Here is a 20,866-nt window from a genome sequence, read left to right as displayed (position 1 = left end):
TGCACAGTTTTTTAGTGCAACGGTCGTGTATTTGGCTTCTGGTTTCGCTGTACATATATTGGTCCGCCTATCATGTTGAAACAGAGCTTTACGTGGTGGTGGAGTAATAGTATATATTCATATTTACATACTTAAAGTTATTTTATAAACAGTTGGTATATTATTGAAAATAATATAGAAAAGTGATGATATTCTGTAGGCCAAGGAATATAATTAATGATCGTTAGTCTATCGATGACCGATAGGCAAGCGCTTAAAAGAGAATGTTGTATATAATTACACCAGTCAATCCAAAAATCAGCATGTGATGAATTTAGTTTCAAATTCTCTAATTGAAAAATGATGCATGTGCAAGATAATTTGTGTACGTGCCAATGCAATTTCCCGAGAAAACATACTAAATCTCTTTCGAAGTTTTGTTTTCCTTACAAGTTGTATTAATAATAAATTTAGAACTAAAAATTAACGATTTATTCTTGCAACCACGTCATTAATTATTAAAAGAGAGAAAGATATTTGTTTTGACAAATCTAGGTGTTATAAACATAAATAATTAAATTAAATAACTTTTAATACGGAGAATAAAATACGATTTAAAAACCAATTTTTAAATTTCCGATGTCTTAAGCTATTTTACCATACATAACCACAACGTTTTAGTATTATTTTACTTTGCCTACAGAACAGAAACTCCTAAGTTACGAAAGTGAGGTCTGCATGTATCAGGTGCTATTTCTATGAACTACCCTTAACTGAACGTGATACGTTATATTAATCTTCAGCATTAGTTTGATTTTGAAATGTTAATATTTGGCTTTGAGAAAGTACGCACTTATACGTCGTGAATACGACTAGTAAACTATTATTAAGACGACGATATAAATATAATTTTATCAGATAATAATTTCATTTTGTAATTATTTTAAGGGTAGATAATTTGATTTAAAGAGTAGACAACTGAAAATTGACTTTTATCGAAACTAACTTTATCATCTTTAGGGTTGGGTGAATTTCAATACTATCAACTACTTTGAATCCACTGAAGGGCATTGTCCTCTCCCATAGATTTTCAACAGAATAAATTCGAAACTGCCTTTTTCAACATCTTAAAGAAAGGTCGTTTATCCACCTTTTGGATGGATGTCCTACGGTCCGTGGTATGCAGTTCAAAACTATAAGGCCCCAGTGGCTAACATGTCTACGCGCTATGTAGCCTGCCCACTGTCAAATAGTGCTCAGAGCTGCTACTTCAACTTGCCAATCCGCTGGATTATGTCGATTATTTTCGTCTATAGATTTACTAATTTCTTATTCGTACAGAAATTCCAAGCATAAGTCTCTCCATGGCTCGCTGAGCGACTATGAGCTTGTCAATGAGGTTCAAATTGTAAAACCACGTTTCAATGCCGTATAATTAATACAACTCTGCACGTAACACTATATTGTCTGAGAATGATGGTTCATTATACTTCATGATCATATTTTTAATTTCAGAGTACTTATAATTTATTTATTATGCATTCTTTTTCGGTTTTAGAAGTTTTCATAAAAAAAAATCATCAAAAAAGTTATTGCTGTTAATGTGGACACACTATTAGGATTTCTACACTATGTGCTTTTTCCATAAAACTAAATGGACAATATACTAAATATGAGTAGCTAGAATAATCTGCTAAATTAAGCAAGTTAATTTAGTGTTATTTTTAAGTACCTCATCATATATATGGTTACTACGCAATTATTATTAAGTTGGGGTTACATAATTTTGATTTTGTTAATGTATATATTAAAAAAACATAACCGCAAACTCGACAATAGTTCTGAATAAATATACAAGTGTTAACATTAAAATTGTTACAGTTCGATTTATATTAGTATATAATATATTATTTATTAGTATATTAATAGAAGAATAAAATATTTTTTATAGTCGATATTTGAGAGTAATGAAAAAAAAATTACTCATTGTAAATAGTGACTTTTAGTCGAAATATTTAATGTATTTAAAAACAATTAAATATAATTATTAAGTAACGTATTAAACATTTCTTAAAAATATTAAAAATAAGACAGATTGACTAGCATATAGAAATACATTCATATTAAGTTTAAAAGCCAGAGCACAAACTCATGTTTGTGTCCAGGGCAAATAAAAAACTAACGGAGTTAGACTGTCTAATAAGGAGAAATAAATAAATGAAATCGCAGAATTTAAGTTACTTGAAAATTAAAATACTTTTAAATATTTTTTCAATGTCTTATACCCATGTTTTTACTATACTTATATTTATAAAATTATATATTACTTAATTATTATAATAACAGTGGATTAATTGTCAATTATAAGAAATTTTTTAAACATAATGTATTGGTAATATAAATTTAAAAAAAAACTTTCAGAAGGGTTCTGAAAGTTTATTTATCATGTCCGTTAGGCCGGTGAAATTAGAATCTATTTATGTTCTTTTAGACGTTAATATATGATATTAACATTTGTGATTTCTAGCACGCACGTCGTTGCGACGTTTTTGTCGTTACTTGGGATCGTGATCTCCTTGATAACGGTATTTCGTAGAGTACAGCATGTAGTTTGTTGAAAACATATAACTTTCCATAGGCGGGATTTTCTCGGATGTCTGTGGTAGTCACTCGATTCCATCAACGGCTTATCTATTGACGGGTATTTATGCACTCACGGTTATAAAGTATATATGAAGTGTGCGCAAAGGTGTTGGGATACATAAACAGGGTTGCATAATACGCGTTGTAAGTTTCACAGCACAATTGTTCATGTCAAGACTAACCTTCCTTCTTCCTTCCTGCTTCCTTCCTCCTTACATGTAATTGTATGTAATTAAATATTTTCTTTCTGCCTATATGGACCGACAGTTTTATTAATTTAAAAATATAAGAAACATCTCCGAATATTATTAACGTGTTTTAAATTACTTTATATCCTCAGATACCTTATTAATTGGTCTACTCTCTTAAATAAAAATCGATTTTGGCCAATTTTTTTCGACAGACTTTTTTACAGTGGCAAGTTTACGTAGACCTAGTGCTTGTACTTATCGCTCGCTCACTTATACCAGTATAATAGTTTTAAAAACAGATTTTTATTACACAAAGTCTTGTATTAAGAAAGTAGCAACACATGTGCATTCGTTGCCTTGGCAATTTTCATTATTGTTTACATTAGTTATGTTAAAGTGGGACTTAATAATTTTAGAGTGGATAAAATTTGTTGGTAAATTTATGTATATATATATATATATATATATATAAATAGAGCTATAAATAGAGCTACATTCAGTATTTACATTTTTATTATATGTCTGTAATAAAACACATTCAATAAATAACCTCCGTACATCCGAGAAGCTTGTTAAAAATTAATTCTAAAATTTTAAAAATCTCTCAAAAAAAGCGTTTAGTTAAGGGTTATTTTCATATAAAAGAAAGTAGGATACTTACAGCAAAACAATTATCAACGGTAGAAATATGAAACTGAAATTTTTAACAAAAGCTTTAAGATGAGAGATCTTGCTTGAGGCACGTTTTCGCTAGTCCAGTTTACATTGTGTCTCTATTGCACGTTTCCGGTTTGTCTGAAAACGTTTGCGGACCTTTTCAACTTTCCTCTTTTTATTTCTACGACTACAACTTTTTAGTGACATGGCGAAAGAAAATACAAACTGTAACTAACGACTTGTAGAATTTTTTGCTTGAAGGATACTTGGCAACTCTGACAGCGTCTTCTGTCTGCTGCATAGTGAGGCAGAAACAATACTATACTTCGATACGAAAGCGCCGTTACTAGTAACCATTATTTATTTGACTATTGAACCACCATCAGTCGATTATCATTTTCTTGTCCCTGCTTATTATTTCTGCTTTAATTGTTACGTGAAGTATAGTTAAAAATTTCTCAAGTAGTGACTGCTAGCTGGCATATGCGGCATGGGTAGACCCTCCACCAATGGGACATAGGCAAAGTCGTCATTGAAGCTGTGATGATTTTTGGGAGAGGCCTTGCAGAGAGCGCATATCTGCTGCCATGATGATAATGATAATGAAGGAAAATAATAAATAATGTAATAATTTATAACCAGCACCATTATTTTTCGTTAAATTGATTTTAAAAAAAGGACGTAAAAAAAACTTTCAAGCTATTTAAACAAAACGTGCAACTTAGGAACACAAGATGACTAAAACAATGACAGCGGAAAAATATTATTTAAGACGATGGTTTCTTATTGAGCGATTTTAGATTTAGAAGTCTATAAGAATGTTGAAGGGCTCTGATATCGTAAGTACCTACGGCTGAGAGCACTTTTTGATTCAAGAAATTTCTCACTTAAATGTGATATCGATTTGAGTCTGCTAATAGATTATTCTGTTTTGAGAACGATGTGTCGAGGTTTGAAATTTAAAACTTCTCATTTTGTCTACAAGTATCATTAGGTTTACAAAAATATGTATGAAATTTTTTAACCTCATCTTTTGTAGAATCAATTCATCAATCAGGACTACATGAAAAGGAGGCGGGTTTATCTGATGACGTATTATCAAACTGTGAAATATTCTACGCGAAATATGTAGCCACGGTCATATATTTCGACACCTTTGTGCACTCTGAAGGTTGTCTGTAGATAGAATCGGATGGCCATCAAAAGTACCCAAAAACAACCAAGGTAGAGCTTATAAGTTCTCACTAAACTTCATGCTGCGCTCTTCGATGCCAAAGATAGTTCGCGCAAAATAATAAAGTCGAAGATTGCTCCGTGTTGAAGATATTCTGTCGACATCCGTTTTGATTTTAAATGTATTACTTTATACGAGTAATCTACAATAAAAAAACAAAGCTGGTAATTAAATAAATATGTTGACATGATTATAAAATATGAGTCTTGGACATTTTTTATAGCCACACGTACAGAATTCCGGTCTGATACGTGGCCTATCACTCGAGGCTGCACTGGCAAGCTCACAGTTGCACAACGAAACATGGAGAGGGTAATGTTCGGGATTTCTCTACGATATTAAATCAGAAATGCCAAGATACGTAGACGCACGAAACCAACCGAAATAGTCCAGCAGATTAACAAGTTCAATGTGCAGCAAGGGTAAGCCACATAATGCAGAGCGCGCTTACTTACATGGTGGTGCTGATGAATGTGACGCCGTTCTCTGCATTATATATATATATATATACTTGAACTACAATATATTCTGCTCCGTCTTCCAAGACGTTGGATGCAGGCCGCTCCTACCCGATCCTAACATAGATCTATAGGGTAGACATATGTCCAGCAGTTGTATATAACATAAAGATTCATACAACTTCCAAGATCAAAATGTTGGTTCCTACGATATCAATATATTAAATATCATTGTATTATTTCCAAGTTCCTTAATTTTTCTCGTTGTAAACATATTGAATTGGTCTTATCTCTTAATAATAGTTTACTAGTTGTTAGTGACACGTGTAAGTGCGTACTTCCTCAAAGCTAAATATAAGCATTATAAAATCAAACAGTAGCTAAAGCTTGACATAACGCATCACGTTCAGTAAAAGGTAGTTCAGGCAAATAGCACCTGGTACATGCAGACCTCGCTTTTGTAACTTCGACGTTTCTGTTCCGTAGACGAAGTAAAATAATACTAAAGCGTTGTGGTTATACGAGTTGAAATAGTTTAAGAAACGGGAAGTAAAAACTTTCCTTTAAATCGCTCTTTATTCTCCGTCTTAATAGTTTTTAAATATATTATGTTAATAATATCCATCTATGTCCTATATCTTCATCCAAGCGATATAGTTTTAAGAATAAATAACGCGGCATCAAGAATAAGTCGTAAAATTTTTCATTCTTAATTTATTATTAAGATAAATTTTTTTGGAAAAGAATTTTCTTCTTCGATTTAGCTCATCAATTTATCTTCTCTGCAAATGATATTGATTTACACACGGGTCCCACGTGGGCATTACTTGATTGTTAGATGTAATTATATATAGCTTTTCTTCTTCAGCGGTTACCTATCCGGCATTGATACCGGTACTCTGGGATCATTAATCACAGTCTTTGACCCGTAAAATAAAACTGGACTACGTTGTATTCTTTCGAATAATATGCTGTTTATAATATCTAATACTAGCTTACCCGGCTAACGTTGTTAAGCCATATAAATTATTTGTAGGGTATATATTTAACAATTATGAAACATTATTTTTTTATTTACTTATATACCCTAAATTAAATATATTTAATTCTAATAACATTTAAAAAAATCCAATCCAAGAATAAAGTTATTGAAGTACCGATATTACTACTAAGAATAAGGGTTGATAGTACAACAGTGAAATTTTAAAGTTGTATGTGTTTTAAACGCAAAATTCAATAAAAATAAAGTTAAAAATTTTGTTGGATAAATGAAAAATGTACTTTTTTGGTTAGCCAACCTTATCATTTAAATGTTTTAAATATAGTTTACAACCGATTCTCAAAACTACTGAATAAATACATGAAATTTCATACAAATGACTAAAGCCGTTTTAGAGCAGTACAGCAACTAACCCTGTGACATGAAAATCTTATATACATATAGGTTACTGGCAAAACTCGGTTTTAATATAATGGGCGAACAAATCAAATCACACTATGTAACTCCATATAGCTATTAAAATTTCTTAGATACTACGTCTCCGACTGTTACTTACATTTTGGTATCGAAGAATGTTAAAGTGAGTTATATAATGAAAACATGGTTTTGTGTGATATAAGTAGATCTCCAAAAAGGTTTTATTGAAAAAATAGTTAAACGTTTTATAAATCAATAACTTATATTATGATGAAAAACAGTTCTAGCGGCGAATTTTATATATTTTGTCGTAATGAAAATATGAATCGTTTTCTGCCGAAAATGCTATTTTGAAACACATTTTTGCAGTGAAAGTTTATAGTAAAGTATGCAAAAAAAAAACATAAAATGTAACGAACATTTATAAAAAACAATAAATATTTATCACTTTTCATCAATATCTTAATTTAGTCAACAATAAAAAATTGCTGTATGTGAAACAGACCTTTATGATATTTTTTGTTATTACTGCATATACGAGTATGATTTATAGTTTATTTATGATCTCTTCGTGTCCGACAATTTAAAAAAAAAGGTTATTTATGACATGATATATATAATCATTACACATAATTTAATATCCGTAAATATAATAATATAATATCCCATTTAAGTTTTTCGTAACAACTAGTTTGACTAGTAGTTAGTAAAATATAACATTAAAATCAACTTTCATCAACGTAGCGCTTAGCATGAAAGTGTTTAGAGTAGTTAAAATTACTTTGTATTTCGTAAATTTTTTGGTTACTTTATTTAGATGGTTCACAGCTATCAGTAACAAACAAGCATATACATGACAAAATTAATATAATAGATAGGCCATTTACGAGTCTCCGCAGATAGAAAATTATACGTAATACACGCAATGAAGTAAATAGCTATTTAATATTTGACTGATTATTTTTAAAACAATTTAATCAAAGCTAGTACTTTCGCAAACTACTGTATAAACGGTTTTACATGAAACACATGCATGTGTGGTTACACATGCATTTACAGCCAGGAAAAAATAACACAACCTAATGGGAAAATATTGTTCAGCCATGACTGTTTTTACACCTACAAAAACAATAACAATTTCGTACAATGCTGTGTGCAAAGTCATTTTAAACGGGATTATAGTACGTTAAAATTTTATAATAATGGTTTGCGGAGTGCATACATAAACACGTACGAATACAAAAGCATTGTGAAACAATACACAATTCACTGGACATTTCCATCTTTTTCCTGTTAAAATTTTCGTCAATTCAATACATGAAATCTAATGAATATTAATAGATTATCTCATATGAAAGTTAACTGGACCTTACACCGGTAGAAAACTAACTGCACAATAGTCTTTCGGCACAATAACGTCGTTTACAAATTATAACCTTAATGTGATCCGTATAATAACTTAAAAATAAGCCGTATCCAAATAGCCAAATACTATTTATTTACATTGCAGAGATAGAACAGAACTCCTGTGTACAATTTGAAACATTAAACGCGAAGATAATTTGAAAAAAAAATTTGAAAAAATTGTTATCACCAAAAAGGTAACACAGTCTTAGAACCCGTCACTAATATATTTGTATAATCTAGTAACCACAGTAAGTGAAACAGGTCAAATTTACTTTTATTACTAAGAAATACTAGTTCTTTACGAAAGTTCTTACTTGTTAGAGAACATTTCGAAAATTTTAAATCAAATCATTTATCGAGAGTTTGAACCCATCTACCGAACATATTTTGGCAAGTCATTGCTATTACTCACAGCTCGTGACACGGGCTTTGATCTCAACATTGGAGTCGAATGCGATTTGAAAACCTAATGGCGACATATTTCAGTTCACTTTTCAAGTAAAGTGAGTGTAAAAAGGCGACTTTCGTACAGAAAATTTGATGTACATTTTCAAATACTTTTGTTCTCACTTTGTTCTGGTAGAAAATCAGAAATAACAAAACACAAGAAACAAATTTCCGTATACACATGTAGAGAAGAGTAAAAATTACTAGATGCACATATACGGTTTTTTCTTTAATTATTAAATAAATATAAATACGTTGCCTTTAGTTTGGATAACATTGAAACTTTTATCAGTAAAGCTTTTTAATGAAAATTCGCTTAGTTCGGAGAAGCCTCTATTTAGCTTTGACTCATCAATATTTGTCGCCACCTACAAACTGATTTAGATAAGAATATTCCAGTGCACCGAACATCGCATCCTCCAAACTCCAAGTCACGTCCTCTACCTCTCGGATGATGCGACAACCACTGATCAAAATTATGTTAAGCAGCGTAATAGCTGTGTCACATCTTGCTACGTATCACTTCTCATAGATTAGACAGTTACCAAGCAGATATTACACAATTAACAATAGGAATTGTAGTTACAATTGCAATTGTTTATCTTTTAATATTTAACTTTTTCAAAGTGGTAGTATTGTGAGACGTGGTAATTCTTCGGATTATTTGATAATAGCAACCAATGGTTCCGTCATTGGGACACTAATAAAAAAAAACATAAATCGGAAAAATCAAAGTGGCAGTTCAAGCCAAGGACCTAGATATCCTCGATTTTGATCTATGTTACTCGATCGGTGAGAACGTGAAATGTAAATGCATAGCTAAAAGTCATCATCGTCATTCTAGTAATAGGACGTCCAGTGCTAAACGTAGACCTCTGCGATAGATTTATAAGATTGTCTCTCTGTCTACCTCGTGTCTGGGCGTCCGTCACTGCGCTTGTCTCTCCGTGGTTTGCACTCCCGATCTCTGCACTACCTCTTCAACATGCCAATCCAACGGGTGTATTGACTAACTTCATTCGCATACGCATCTCCTCATTCTTTACTCGGTATTTTAGGAAAATTCTGAGTATAGCCCCTTCCATGGCTCGCAAGCGACTGTGAGCTTTCCAATGAAGCCTGAAGTAAGAGACTTTTTACTACCGTAAATCATCATAGTTAAATCCAGTATATTCATTTGTACCTCGTTAATAGCTTTAAACTACTTGCTGCTAGTAAATTATTTAAACTCTTGGTAAAATTATGAAAAATAAAATTAAAACTATTGAGGGTGGATAGCGCAGCGCAAAAATGTTTTAACGACGTGAGTAGCTAACACCAACAAGTCGAGGTGAAACAGCAAACTAATTAAACTGAAAGCTTTTAAAATAAGCTCACTAACTCTGCTAAAAATTTCTCAACGGGCAGTTGCTGTGTTTCGTTGCTTATTTTTATTCGAACGATATGTTTCGTACCGCTACATAGAAAAACATGTTTTTATGTACCAAATAAAGAACTCGGTAACAAATTTTATTTCATCATATCAAAATAGTTTTCTATTTTCAAATAAAGTTGAAGCAAAATACACAACGCAAAAATAATAAAATTATTAATAAACTCGCCAGTCCTTCACATATAAAAAAATAAAGTTATTAAATTTAACAATAAATCTTTAGGAGATCTATATAATTATAGAGGAAAAGCTGCGATGATGATCGGAAATTACGTTAGTTTCGAAATAATGTTGTCGCTTAGTTTTAAAATGATTAAATTATTGTTAACATTTTTAAAAGGTGTAACAGTTGGAATATGTACTGTCAGATCAAATTCTTGAAAACTACTTTACAAATAATCTGAAGTAAGTCCCCATTCTCTCACTTCACGCTGTACTGTAGTTCTGCGGCAGAGTTTTCGCCGATCGTGGTCTTTACTTATAATTCAAACTTAAATGTTACATTAAGATTTTAAATTAACAATCACATTGCTATGATGCCTTAATACCTTTTATTTTCACCAGAACTTAATTTATTATTAAGCACGTTAAGCAGGGTGACTCATTTACTGTCAATTAATTTATTGTACACCCTATTTAAAATTAATGGTATCAGAAATAGGAATGTTATGATGTCACGGTAAGTATAATCGTTTCGGAAATTCGGAATATTACATATTAAAATTAATTATTCTTTACTATTATTAGTATTTGTTCCCGCAGACTTTGTATTGCCAGAAGTTATAAACCTATCAAATTCCAATAGAAAAAATAAATACTTCAGTGAGTTCACTTTATACAGAATGATTGGGGTATGTTAAAAAACTAATACTATTCATAACGTTTAATAACTTTGAACTAAAATGTCAAATCATATATAATATGAATGAAATAGGCACTTCATTCTGTAATTTACATCTTATAACTCGTAGTGCAGGTATATAACCTCAACTCAGTTATCTTATTACATGCTCACGTTAGTGCTGCACGAGTAAGATAAGCATATTACCTATTTTAATTACGAGAGAACAGTATAACTAAATGATGAGAGAAGATTTGTACAAAAAATAATAAACATCGAAAAACGAAGGCCGATTAATGTTTTAAAAATCATTTCCGTTGTTACTACAAATGGAACTTGTGGCAATAACATATACGTGATATTAACGTAACGTAAAAAATATTAATACTAAAAGGTATTATTGCGAGAATCTTGTACTGAGGATTAATAAAGATAATTGAATAGATTTTTACAATAGTAAGCCAAACTCCAAATATATTATACTAGTTAATAGAATCATGTAACATAACGTAATACAGTATAATAAATACTTTATTAATAGATGTGTCAGAAAACACATTAGATAAATAAAAATGTAGACAACTCGACATTTTTTTAATAAATATATTTCAACATTAACTATCCATTGTTAAATTAATACTAAGACGTTTAATATGTTGCCCTAAAAACACAACCAAGTTTTTAATCTACTGGCAATTATTTGCAAAATATGAGATAAAACATTATTACAAAATTAATAAAGGATAGTCTATGACTAAAGGTTAGTCTATGGCAAAAATCAATTTTACACCAGGCTATTTGTCGTCATTAAATATACATATAAGTTTTATTAATGGAGCTACAAGTATTTTATTAGTATTATTTGTGGCATATTTACCGATATATAGTAGCGATTTACGATGTTATTTTCTACCATAATGTTAATGTACAAATATTTCACAGTTTTTTTAAAAGAATGCTCAACCAATAACTGTCGAATGATATTGACCATATATTCATGCGTAATAACTATGGTCTGCCGTTACAATAATCTTGAGATCAGTATTTCTCCCAAACATTTTTATTTTCTTTTGTAACATCAAGAAAGTAATAAAAAGAAGTTCTATAATGTTTAAAAAATAAAGCGCGACAAGATCCATTCAGAGTTTACTTCAAGTTAAATCGAAGTATCAGTTTGAATAGTTTTGTTTTTGTATTAAAAGTTTTTTGAAGATATTAGAAGAAATGTCAACTTTGCATTTTTTGGTCTTATATTATCTTTTATTTCTCAATGGTTGATAAGATATTGGTATTCCAAAAATAATTGTGTTAAAATGTAAATATATTAGTTAAATGAATTTTCGGGGAAAATTAGATTACTTGCACATGGCGTTTAAAAGGAAGAGACCTTTTGGTTTTATAATGACAGTATCTAAACTGGATCCGGTGTGTTACAGTTTTAGATTAATAACGATATGTCCAGTAAATTTTTTGTTCTGATTTGAATCCATTTATTGAGATTGAATCAGAAATTAAGAGATTCGCAGAAGAATTAACGTAACTGACGTAGCTCGAAGAATTGGTTGTTTAAAGTGGTAGTAGGCGGGGCATATCGCTTATGCAATCGACTGCCGTTGGGGTTGAAAGGTTCTCGAGTGGCGACCAAGGGCAGGAAGATGTATCTTGGGTAGGCTCTCCTAGTTGACCAACGGCATAGTCAAAGTCATCGTAGCGACCTTTGGAGAATGCCTTTGCATATCAGTGAGCATCTATCGGCTAATACGATGATTATAAATAAAAACGTATTTTAATTCGACGTCGAATATTAAATTGACAGCACATAAATGAACCTTACGTTCATTCAGATGGCGTTTATACAGTATTTCAAATGACGGACACGTCAAACAAGTACGTTACCCAAACGCAAACATTTGCTTAATACGTTAATATGTATTGCTAATTGAATTGTCTAGGAGAAACTTCATTGTAACTAACAGCACCAATTTCTCGCAATTAATTAAAGAATAAATTTTGTAAATTGAACATGTAACGTCAAAATTAAAATATATTCTTTAAATTACTCTAATAAAACAAAATGGAACTCTATGAACATAGTAACGTTTTAACATGACTACGTTTTCACGTACTAAAAAGTCCCTAATATTTAAAAATTCCTTTAAATATTATTTTGTTGGTATTTTTGTTACTAAGCACGTCAGATGGATTACATAGAAAAATAAAAATGCTTACTTGCAAAACTTGTTTTCTAGTTTTTATTTAATTTACAACCATACGTCAAGAAATCACTAAACAAAACGATTTTTATACTTAAAGTGAAAACTGTGTAGATATGTGAATTGATGGCTGTTGGGATGATAAGATTATGGAGTAGCGCCTTTGGACCAGCTATCTTAGCATAGAACTTCTAACCATAAGATGGACAGACGAATTTATTAAAGTAGTCAGAAGAAACTGGATGCAGGCTGCTTCCAAACGGTATTATTGGAAATCTCTGCGTGATACAATAGTATATTCAACAGTAAACGTCTTACGGCTGAAATAATAATTCGAATTATCGCCGCTTTGGATACAAAAGCTTCGAATAACCCTGTAAATGAATATGGCTTGATGTGCGTGAAGTGCTTATGTATGCTGTTGCTGTTAAATCAGTAAACTATTTAATACCACGCACAGCAAAACTATGGAATTTAATTAATTTCCCGTCTTTGCCATGTGTACGCTATTAAGGTTAGAATTGGCCATTGAATGTCATGTTCTATCATTTATGCATAAAATTACTCAGCAAAACCACAAATTATTCCATTTTATTTACGCTTCGTTAATCACATAGGCTGATATCAATTAATTACCGCTTTCCAATTTAGCGTCATTAAAGGCCTTTAACGGGATTGTATTAAACTAAAGTACATAAACATGTGTACGTTGGAATACTAGGGTTTTAGATGTTGTACGTGTGTTCGTATCATAACAGATTACCGACCAAGCGTTTTATAATATGAATTAATTTAAATATTATCCATTTTTTATCTTTCATGCATTAATCTGCGAGTTACAAAATCGCTCATAGTTTATTAGTTAATTAATTTTATCGAAGCCCGCTAAAAGTTCGCAAAAAAATTATGAAGCTGTCTGAATAATAAAACAAGCTACAAATAATCGATACTGAACTAATTCGGATTTGCAAATAAAAGTAGCAGTGGGCAGGCCAAATAACGTGCAGGTCATATGGCCAATAAGTTTTGGAATGGTGACCACGGACCAGCAATCGTAGTGTTGGACATCAACCTGGGCTGACAACTGTCCAAAGTGGATAGAAAACCTTGTTAAGGGTGTCGGACGACGCTGGAATGGGGGCCGCTTTCAACCGGTCGTATGGAAAATCTATGTATATGATGATGGAACTATTATTGACGATGATGATGATGAAACTAATGCTAAACAAAATAATAGAATGTAGAGCGTTATATACTAACATTATCATTACATTATAATGATGTTATTGATTCGTCAGAATATATATTAATATATATTCTTAGTATAATAGTATTTATGACTATATCGTACTAAAGCTTTGAACAGTATTTTTAAAAAATCCAAAAATATTTAACGAATATTATTGTATTTTATTACTATAGTACTGAATAACTGCCTACACTATACAAAAATTAACCTCATACCTAACATATCAACGCTTCGTTTATTTATTTCTATTAAAGAGCTTCTGCAATTTTAGCTTTCGACATAAATTTTTTTACGCGCCCGTCAGAACCAAATTAAGTGCAATTTGCGTCGACCGATCGGCACGAAATACCTATTAATATATAAATCTCTCGAACTTGCCATGAATTTAAAAACGTTTCAAAGCCGATTTGACGGGCGAAAAATATTTTGGTATTTTGACGTTTTGTTTTGCAGTGAAAGAGTTGATGAAGTTATCGATTATTACTCTTGAAATGATTTTGCTAAATTCTGTGATTGTGAGCGACTATAAAAACGCTCCTCTCGTATGAAAATATTAAAACTTGTCATAGTTAAGTTCTATTTAAGAACTTTATTTACCGAAGAGATATATAATTAACGCTTTATAACAAAATTTTAATTTCTACTTAATATTTCGTGGCGGTCTTTCTTTTCGGTGTAAATACTTATTAGAAACCGCTCTGGAATACATGTGTTAACTATCCACACGGTGTATCGGATTTACGTAACTCGATAGAAGGATTACATTTCACAAGCTTTTAGATTTGAACGTAGAATTTACCTCTTAGTTTTTACCAGTTCAATTAGATGAAAAAAATCTTTATTTAACATTAATATTGGAATTCCATCGTACTACATTAACAATATAACACTTTACCTTTATTTTCTGAAAACTTGAACGTAATTCTTAAGACCGAGTCGGTTTCATCTTTATTTCATTTAGTTTATTTTCATAAAACTAAAAAAAAATTGAAGTAAATTTATAGACTTTACAAATCGCATTGCCCTGTCAGTGGATAGATGTAATAATTATGAATACTATTAGCAAAGGTAATAGTTAATAATATATTATAAAATTAGGAGTGAAAAATTTCACATAACCTATTTAATAGTTGTGTAACTGTATTTTGTTTCACCCAGAGGGCATTGGAGCCAGCTATACTCGTAGCTTTATTGCAAGACCGATTCAGAAATGAGGAGATCTGTTGAAGAACCAAGATGTCCGACATAGTTCGAAGCTTTGTTTTTTCTGATACAGATAATTAATGCGAAAGTTTTCTCAGGCAGCTGTCTATGCGTCACTAAATGGCAAACCATAGAAGAAATATGCTTCTTAAAAACAACTACCAACTGTAAACTGTAATGTTAGCGCACGGCGATCTATATCTAATTTTATTTATTAAAATGTGTAAGAGTTTTCAATTTTAAAACTTAACATTGATATGGCGAAATGCTCTCAGCACAAAAATGTTCAAAGAACGTATACCACACAGGCCATTAAGAATAAAATCTCTTTCCAGATAACGTTGGTGTGGAAAGAAAGGCGGAAAAGTCGGTTAAAATACCGCAACCCTGCAGTAGTAAGCCCGCATGTCGAGAATACGTGTCTTGCTTTAAAACTTAAAAAATCGGAAAAGAATTTTTTTCTTGACAATAATAATAAAGTGAAACCTTGGAACATAGATATTGATATGATATGATTAATACTTGGAATATAGATGTTCTATATTTGTTCAATAGATGTTTCTTTAGTAAGTAGGTTTATCATTTAAATAATATTTTTTGTATGAAAAGCGTAATCTTTATTAAGTTCATTACGTACGGTTTGACATTTTATTTGTAGGAGTATCCTGCTGTATCAGGTGACACACTACGTGTGGCTGATACGTGCTTAGGGCTGCCAATAATAACAAATTGAGCAAAACTATCTCATAATAAATAATATTCCAAAATTAAATTATAAAAACTGCTCTCTAGTGATTAGGAGCGAGTACTTTAGAGAGACTTTAGAGAGTCCATTTCTGCAGTTATGTTGTAGTTGATTTTTTTTTTGGAGTTTAACTACACCTGTGTCACGTTAAACTTCTCAGTAAAACTCATAGGAATAACGCTATAATACTTACATATGTTATAATACTTTCTAATAATTGTAATATGACTGTCAAAAATATTTCACAACCCTAACTTTCATGGTGTTAGGATATAACTATAGCTCCCAAACCTATATTATTCAAACTTTGACTGAACACTATTTCGAGGTGCTAATACCCTCCTCGTGCAAAAATCCTTTCTACTAATACTCGAATTTCCATTTTAATTATATTTAACAATCAAAATTGATCAGACCAACGTTGGGAGGACTCTCCTATCTCACGAATGTGCAGTACTTATAACAGAATATTTGAACAATTTACTGACATTTTTTTATTGGCAGCTCTTATAGAGATTTTAAATATATCCTAATAATTCACTGTATCTATAACAGACTTTCAAGCACACAGTCTCGAAGAAGATTGCGCACCGGAGAAAACACATACAAATTAAGAGCTATTTTGGTGCCTAGTCGTAAGCCAGACACTTCATCTTACAAGCCATCATTTGTCTCTTAAAAGTTGTTTCAATTATATTTTTAAAATTTTCCGCAATGTTGTATATAGTCAATTTTTAATTATGTTTCACCTATAAAGAAGTATATAACAGAACTATTATTCATACGACAATTCGGCTTCCATCACACTCATTATCCATCCCTACGGGGGACAAAAGTCAACGGCAAGCTACTCTATGGCGTGCATCACTGAAAATAGCGTGCATCATTTTAAGATTGCATTACCTTTACTCTATTTTCAATAGTCTGCAACTACAGAGCTTATTGTACAAAGGATAATTGGTTAACCTTAAAGGGGTGATTGTCATTTGCAGTCAATTAATGCTTGGGATAAACTAATCAAAAATCAATACTTAATAGTAAAAATCGTAAGAAAAACCGTATTTTAAATCAATGATAATGTACTAAATTTCCGTGCAGACTTCCTACTACTAGAAGCCGTTATATAAGCCCGTCGCATTTTAATAGAAATAATAAATTGATGTAATATATTTCAAAGTAACCATTTAATAGAGGCTGATTGAAAATAGGTGTAAAAAAAGCTTTAAAGATTTTTATTAACAAATGACGCTTAGGCTGTTACATTGTTTTTTCAGTGGATTGTAAGGCAGCCGACCAGTTAGGTCTATTTTGAGACATAAACATGAAGTGGTCGAACCTATCAAACAATCAAAATAGCAAATATTGATATATAAACTGATGAGGTCCGTGGAAAACAATTACAAATTTAAATGGTTAAAAACGTGTTTTCCACGCAGCCCTGCTACGTAACACTTCAAATTTGTTATCGTAAACGAACCGGCTTCCGCGACATGTGGCGTTGACATAATCCTTACGAGAATATCCGTCTGTGTATTTTAGCAAATTTTTACTGTTTACTTCATTGGTTACTATTTTTGTTGCTCATTTTGCAATAGTAAATCTATTCATCGTTTTCGTTTTACAAAAAAAAATTAAGAGCTCTTATTGCAAAAGCTATTATCGTCAAACATTTTGTAGAAACTGAATACATGAATGTGGATCAAAAATTTTAATATGCAAATAGAAGCAGTTGATTTGCATGCACTAGTCAATTTGCCATACCATTTTATTCTTTGTTGAACAATTTTTTAATCAAATCAAATCTAATTTTTAATAACAATAGTCCAATGAATGTTTTTTACCTTTTTATCACCCCTAAGCAAAAAAATTGAGAAAAAAATTATTTATCATAGGTTACGTCGCAAGTTAATCTTCAAGCCAGTTATCAGAAAATATTTAACAATTAAAAGCGTTTTATATCAAACAGTCACAAAGAAATTAGTTTTGTTAAGTGGTGGTCTTTTGTTAGCGAACTGCAACTGGACTTCATAAGTTTTAATTGGTTTGACTTGTGAGTGGAAAAATGCAAAAGGCTTTTTAAATGAATTACTTTATAAACTAGCAGATCGTTGCCGGAGTCGCAATTTATTATTATATCTGTACATTTATAGAAAAAAGCAGTGTCCGTGTGCAATTTTCTTTGAGGCAAACAACATCATTATAATGCAAAATGGTGAACGATTTTATATGTGCGTTTAAGACAAATTACGAGAAATCTCTGCCTTGAAGAGATCACTCGCCGAATCCTACTTCCAAAAGACAGGGTTCGGGAAGTTCCGTAACATCTTCTCGTTCAAGATACCCCAATATCTGAAAGCGAAGATCTTTGATAATTGTGTTACCAGTGATGACTTATAGATTCAACCGTGATTGCTTACGATGGGTCTTATAATAAGATTTAAGGTCACCCGGAGAGAAATGGAGAGGGCTATACACGGAACTTCGCTGCGAGTATCAGAAATTTGAAGAATCGCCGAAAAATCAATATCACCGACGTAGCTCGAAAAATTATTCCTCTGAAGTGGCAGTGGTAGTCGCTGGAAGCGGGCAACGGGGGAAACGTCTGTGCTTTGTAGTGGGCGTCTGTCGGTTGACATTAATAATGCATGTGTTGATGTAATATATCAATAATAATGCAATAATAAATATTTGAAAAAAAATAGTTTTAAATTAAAAGCAATATAAAAGAAAAATATCTTGAAGTGATTAAAATATTCTTATGCATGTATTTTACACTTTATATATATATATATTACAGCTTTAAGAAATTATTTCTAGGTTTATATGTTTATAAACTAACATTTAATATTAAGTACATTCTTTATTTCGATCAAAAAATTAAATGCGTGATAGGATGAAGTTGGGATTCATTCAATTCCGAATAATAATAAAGATCGATAATAACAAAATATAATCGATGCAATATGTATTTGTAAAATTCCAGCTTAATTTTAAAAGGATTTAACGACTTAATCAGGAATTAAAGTTGTAAATTCTTTTTAATATTTTAAAAAGATTATAAAGTACTTAATCTATAAAATTTATTTTAAAACGTATCGAAATCATGAAGCATTGTGACCTTGTGTTACTTTCACTTATTCATAATAATTCAAAGTAAAATATGGTGGAGTTGGCAGTTTTTTAATTATTAAAAAAAATTGAACAAAGGTGTAATAATATTATTATATGACAATATTTTAAAATTTTTGTGTATGTACTGAATATCAAAGGTTTTATTATATTCAGTATTACTTTTTACAAAGACTTTATTCCACTACATAACAAAGAATAAAAAAGGTAGGTGATATAAAAGAGTATTTTTTCTTGTTTTTACATTTAACGTGTGAAAAATAAAATGAGAATGATTACCTTTGATAATTTCTATTTGTTTTTGTTAAACATGCTGCGAAAAGTTTCTATATATTTAATATTGAAATCTATGAAGAATTCCTCATTGTTTATATCAATTTGATTATAATTTATGTACCGCATTGATTGGTAACTTGTTACTAATTTGTGCAGATCCACATTGATGTATAAACACTTGGACTCCTAATCAAAACTGCTGTGATTCGTAGTCTCTTAACACTATTAAACCACTACCTATAGAATTCTGGAGAAGCCGTTTTAGGTAAAAATAAAAAATAAATATCTAAGCGTACAAGAGCTATACAGCGGATGCATTAATACTTGCCAACCTTCTCTGTAAAATACGTGAAAAACTCAATAGTTACCAGCCTCTATTTCTTTACAATATCATAATAGAAATTGATGTTGTAAATAAGGTAATATAAATAAAACAAAATGTCTTTGACATACTCTAATACAGCGTAATAATTTTTGCTTAAAAAGTCAAGTTTTAATCTTACATTATGAATTCTAAATTATAAAAAAAAATTGTAAACAACGTGAAAGCAAATACCAAAATTATTCATGAACAGCACGAGAAATTTTCTCCGCAAAATTTTTCGAGACGAAATCTATCAAGAGACGCTGTTTAAATATATTTAAACCATATTTTTTATTTGAGTAATTTCACTGAAATTACTTGATCCTCGAGAATTATTTCCATTTTTAAAACTATATGATAATGTGAATGTGTCGTAAATAGAAGTGTTACGAAAAGCCTTATTTCATAATGTGATTTAAATAGTTGTAATTAAACATTTTCTGTTGATGCTGCGGTTTGCATTGATTTAATTTATTCATTCATTTTCGAATCGTTATCCACTAAGGATTATCTTAGGTCAGTTAAAAACATGTAATCAAACTGAGCTACTCTATAATGGTATCCTCAACTAAAATCTACGACAATTCCTAACTTGCCTTGTCTCAAGAAGACTCCACAACGAAGGCTCTTACAATATTCTAAATACAGTAGTTAAAGCAATTCATTTTTTGTGATAATAAAGCTTGGAAAAAATCCTTCACACCGTAATACGATTTTTAAATATTATTGTTTAGTAGTTAAGTTAAGAAATTAGTATTAGTCAGTAATATTTAATTTACACGTGGTTTTTGTAAACAGTTAAACAATACTGATGTGACACATGTCGCATTACATGAGTACTTGTCTTGTTTGGAATTTTTTTCTATCAATAAATAATGAACACACCTTTAAAACAGGCGTTCACTAAGTAGGAACTTTAATCTCTTACCTTAAATGCTATTTGCAGGTTCTTTTTTAAAAAACATCCTATAAATGCGATTT

The sequence above is a fragment of the Battus philenor genome, unplaced genomic scaffold (genome assembly GCF_028537555.1).
Source record: "Battus philenor isolate CCGP_79_NKW_IND1 unplaced genomic scaffold, ilBatPhil1.0.hap1 SCAF_7, whole genome shotgun sequence".
Taxonomy (NCBI): Eukaryota; Metazoa; Arthropoda; class Insecta; order Lepidoptera; family Papilionidae; genus Battus; species Battus philenor.
The sequence above is the reverse complement of the archived record's forward strand: the minus strand, read 5'-3'. Positions refer to the sequence as shown.